This window comes from Morone saxatilis, unplaced genomic scaffold (assembly GCF_004916995.1).
Source record: "Morone saxatilis isolate NCDOM2014 unplaced genomic scaffold, NCSU_SB_2.0 Contig17, whole genome shotgun sequence".
NCBI classification, from domain to species: domain Eukaryota; kingdom Metazoa; phylum Chordata; class Actinopteri; family Moronidae; genus Morone; species Morone saxatilis.
The window spans coordinates 16,165,602-16,170,684 of record NW_023339729.1 but is presented as its reverse complement, the minus strand read 5'-3'; positions in this window follow the sequence as shown (position 1 = coordinate 16,170,684).

Here is a 5,083-nt window from a genome sequence, read left to right as displayed (position 1 = left end):
GTCTTTCCATCATTCTTGAATTAAGATGCTACTGATTTGTATAATTTCCAACATCGTTTTGTCACATTACACAATTTTTAATAGAAAACAAACCCCCTCACATTCTTTACTCCCTTTCTGTCTGAACTTTCTTTCACTTACATAGAGAAGAATATTGTTATGTATTATATAAAAAAAACAGAGGTTTAGTTAACCCATCATTAATTTACATTTACATTTGTGAAAGTACCGTACTTAAAGGACCAGTGTGTAGGATTTAATGGCATCTATTGGTGAAGTAGATTGCAACTCCCTTGCCTCATCTTCTCCTTCCAAGCGCATAGAAGGCTGTAAAAAACGGTCATATCTAGAGCCAGTATTTGTTTACTATTTTTGTTTAACGTGTTAGTTATAGCTGAATGTCTTTGCTTCTATGGTCATAAAAGTATTGGACAACATGACATTGTACATGTCTGTACCCTTTAAATGCAATTCAGTCAGTAATTGTCTGATATTTCTCAACAATAAATGTCAGTCTAAAGATGGCTTTCTCAAAGCATCCCAATCATTCTTCACTACAGTTGCGAATTACTTGCAAGCCCCAATGTGACCATCAATGAGAATGCATTGTTTGACAAGGTTACTGGCCTGCAAGAGTTCCTACATAAAGATTGCTTGAAGAATGGAAAACATGTGAAACACCGCTTAGGTAGGGAATAACATTCAATACACTAATCTGTCTAGCATCTGTTGTCATGCGTTTACCTTGATGTAATGCACCAGTTGAGAGAGTGTATTTAAAATAAATGATATATGGACAGCAGCAAGAAATTACTACTGTCATTATATACTGTCATGTACTGTATTAGTTACCTTAATTTGGAATCACAGATAGTTCATTGCTGAGTTGGGTGTATGTGTATGTCAGTTTTGATCTAAAGTCAATCACCGTCAATACCATCAGTGCATAACACTCGATAGATCTGTCACGACAGTAATTGTGTTTACACTCTCTCATTCATTTTGCTATGTCTCACTACTGCATAGCGATTGAAACTAGTTGTTTGCATTCTTTCATTCACTGTCACAGAGAGCGACAATGGGAGAGAGCAGAAGGTTGCACAGTGAAAAAGGCTGTGCTAAAAGTGTGTCTGAAAAGAAAACAATTACTGAGCCTTTCTTTGACTAGCTTGAGGTTGTCTTCAACACTCACTGGAAAGGAGAAAGCATAAAAAGCCCAAGCAACATTTTTGTGGAGGTGGTTACTTAAGTTTGGTGGAAGACTGATGGATACAAACAATATATTAAAATAAATATTGTCTGTATAGACCGCTGTTGCCTTGGCTCTACAATTGTTACATAAAATGTAATATCTGTATTGTTTATTGTGAGCAAACAATTCATAAAAGTCACTTTGGATTCAGATTTTCTTGAATTATGAAAGTTGGTCAAATGTACCTCATCTTTGCTCAACTGAACATAAAAGTCATAAGGTAGTATAAGTTGATGGACGCACCATCTACTAATACTACAAGAATTTCTACATTGTGAATCAAACCTCATACAAAAAACCCTGAAGGACACAGCTTGCTCCCACACTCTTCTGCATTTACAGTTTTTAGTACTTTCTGGCTCATATATCCTAAACACAGACCGCTTATTATTCAGTTGTCTGCAGAGAGAGAACATTATGTATTAGATACACCAAATACTCTGTTCCTATCCCACAAACTTAAGCTTTAGCATCAGCACTAGAATCCAAATCTATTGAACCTGATGGCATTTCACCTGAGCTGCTGTTGGTTTTATGGAAGCTGTCAGATTCTGCTGTCTCAGGATCCAAAACACAAGGTGGGCTTTAACAAAAAACAAGTATCGCCTACAATGTCTACTAATACAGTTCTTATCTCACTATAGGAGGCCTGTGACCATTGTTAATATGCTCTGTCCTTACCAGAAAACAACCCAGAAAAACAGTGTTTGTATTCTACTTTATTTTAGCATTAACACATGTAAGTCCAATATTCACTTTCCTATCATCTCTGTTTTGGTCTCTGCCAACCTGTAGGGGAGAAGGCTCTGGATGGTTGGTTAGTTTTAGACATACAAACTCCTTGGTTAAGTTTAGTTAAAAAAATATAGTCTTGCAGTTCCAGACAATTTGAGATCTCACTGCTAACCAATCGTACCATATGCCCCTTATTTCAAGGACACACCTTGCCTGAAATTATGCTTTCTTTTCCTCCATAGTGAAACAAACCATAAATATAGCGAATAACTTTGTAACACGGAGAGAGCTTTTTGAAACATTGAAAATAAATGTCCTGAGCAACGATATGTTACAGCAGAGTTTATAAGCACATGACTTTGCATGTCATGGATTGGATTGTTGTTGTTTTTTGCATCATCACGTTACAATTATAAGGTTACAGAACAATCATGGTCATGCTTAAAATCAACATTGAGTTGGTTAGGAACATAAAATAATCTGTGTTAAACTCCAATGTTTTGTTGACCTATCCATCCAACTAAAATCACCTTACTTCCTCTTTTGATGACACCCACTAGAGTCCTTTATCAGTTCAATGTATATATATTGGTATTTTCAGGCACATACTGAAACAATGCTGATGCTGTCTGTCTCCTCTGGCTTGTTTGGCTAAATGCTCTACTATGATCAACAGCTGGTTGTTAGCTGTGTTTGTCTGACATTTGGTGCTGGGTAAGTAGTGTACAGTGTTTGATTTGATTGTTTGTGAAGTTTATACAAAGTGTGCTCGAAGGGATAAATGAAGATGTATGAGGGTCCTATCAATGTTTCTAGCTATGCTTTTCCTATCAACAACAATATGTATCATGCAGTTCCATGTATTAGACATATTACATCCCCATTCTCCATCCTTTTTGAAGGTCCATTGTGGTACATTAGAAAGCTGAACAACAGATGCTGAGAATCAAAGCAGTTGCTGTTTAATCAGTGCTGGTGATTGTTCCAGAAAAAAATAAAAGAAAAAGTCTGAACGTTCAAAACCAATATTGAGGATCAGGATTAGCTGTTTTTATTTAATATATTTTATTATTATTATCATATATATTAACATTCACAATTTACAGAAAAATATTACAAACAACAGATGTTTAAAGGTCCAGTGTGTAGGATTTAGTGGCATCTAGCGGTGCAATTGCAGAATGCAACTCCTTCACCCTCCCCTTCCAAGCGCAAGGGAGAAACTACGGTGGCCGCAAAACAAGCAACCGTAGTTGCTCGTACAGCCTTCTTTGCGCTTGGAAGGAGAAGATTAGGCAAGGGAGTTGCAATCTACTGCCATTAAATCCTACACACTGGTCCTTTAAGTACGGTGCTTTCACAAATAAACTTTATTGTATTCCACCACTGGAAATTAATGATGGGTTAACTAAACCTCTGTTTTTTTTTGTTTGGTTTCTCTGTTATGGGCTACTATATAAATGTGGCGACATAAAATGGCAGCCTCCACGGACAGCTCATTCTAAGGTAACAAAAACACGTTTGTACACCACAAAACACAAACCTATGAATATTATATTCCATTTCTACCAACAGACTCTTTTAAATGTTACACAGACTTTTAAAGACACAGACACAGTAAGATTTTCTTTTGGCATATTGATCAATAAGGGCTATTGATCACTATAAAAAATAAAATGAAAATAAAAGTGATTCATGGACAAAAATGTCTAACAATTTTCTCAGTTTTTATTTTACATAACAGTTGTACATGTACAAGTACATGCACATGTACACACATTTTACCATTTTGACCTTCTTAGACATAGCACAAGATATTTCAATCACAAGAAACACTGAACACTCAAAACTATATATTTTCAGTTTCTTTCAAAGCCATTTATGTTTTGTTTTAATGGCCATGAAGTCTCCGATTCCACCAATGCTGGACCACAATAATGTCATGCAGAACCCTCCAAAGCTAAAAATATATAATATATTTTTTAACCACAAAAATCTTTATTTTCAACTGTGATTGTCATTAGGACATAGTCGAAAATCTGTTTTGTTTAACGTTTAACACTCAGTGTATAAACAGGTTTTTAATAAACAGCTCATTCAAACAATTTGTATGATGATGTGGAAACAAAGTACTGATGTTACACCAAATCTCCATCCTCAGCTAAATGCTTTAGTTCCCTTTTACTCTGTATGTTCTGGAAACGTCTGCAGTGCATTTATGGTTGCCCTTTCAGCACTGCAGCTTCCTGGGATGAACACCATCAGAATTTCACTTCATGTTTTCTCAGACCCATAATATGTTAGGAGGGCAGGATGTTAGAGAAATAGGCCCTGGATTTTCTTTGCTAGTCTCTCAAAAGGTAAATGTGTTTTTCCCATTTTGATTGTGACTAAGCAGAAAAAGAAGCTGAACAAAAAACAGATGATCCAGCTTATACAAACAATTAACCTGACTGTAGGATTTGTGCGCGTCTTGTGATGTGTACCTGAGGTATATAAAATAGTCTGCCTTCCAGTAATTTCAAGATTACATATTCCAGGCATGATTAGATGGATACATGGGAAAATATGAATTTAAGGTAGTGGACAAAAATAAAGTAAGTGAAGAAGCTCGCTTTGATGTTCAGCCTCAACAAATGCACACAGTAATGCACCTGCAGCTTTTTTAGCAAGCTTTTAACAGAGTGAGACAAAATTAAAGTGGTCTCATTTGGTTTTCATGTACTGGTGAAATTGTCAACCTGGCACACCAAATACTTTTTTCAAATTCCTAAAAGCATAAACAAGACATTCAACTGACAAAAGTGGCAATACTAGCTTGCTCTTGAAAGCAGCTTTGAAACTGTGAGAGACTTTATTTATTTATTAAACTGAACAACATCTGCTTGGCTAAAGGCACCTTTACACTGTGCAACAACATCTATTGAGTCCATTGCATGTCACTCTGTGTGAGTGTTTTATAAAGTTTAATAAAGCCTCTGTCGCAATCTGAGTCAGGCTGCACAATATCAATTTGATGCCAGATTGTGGAATGAATGTGTTTTAATGATGTGATGTAATTAGAAAAAAGTACATACAAGCAGAGGTAAATCATCA